Here is a 380-nt window from a genome sequence, read left to right on the forward strand (position 1 = left end):
TAAATTACTATATCCTATTATTACTATGTCCCTTCCCTTATAATTAAATTACTGAAATTTAGAGTATCTCCGGTACTAATTTTAAGTTTGGTTTTATTCTAAGTTTTACAAAATGATACATAAGCATTTTATAGGATCATACGTTTTAAATGGTTATTTAAAATAAAAAATGAGATTTGTTACTTTAATATTTTGTCTTAATTTAATTAAAATTTTATATTATTTTTAATTATTTCATTAAAATAATTATATAAGTATCAAAATTTTATTATTTTTTTATTAAAATAATATCATCTCGTAGAGATCAGTTTTATTTCATCTATTAACTTTAATATAAATTTTAATTTTAAATTAATTTATTTTTTTAAAATATTATAGTA

The sequence above is a fragment of the Arachis duranensis genome, chromosome 4 (genome assembly GCF_000817695.3).
Source record: "Arachis duranensis cultivar V14167 chromosome 4, aradu.V14167.gnm2.J7QH, whole genome shotgun sequence".
In the NCBI taxonomy this organism is placed as follows: Eukaryota; Viridiplantae; Streptophyta; class Magnoliopsida; order Fabales; family Fabaceae; genus Arachis; species Arachis duranensis.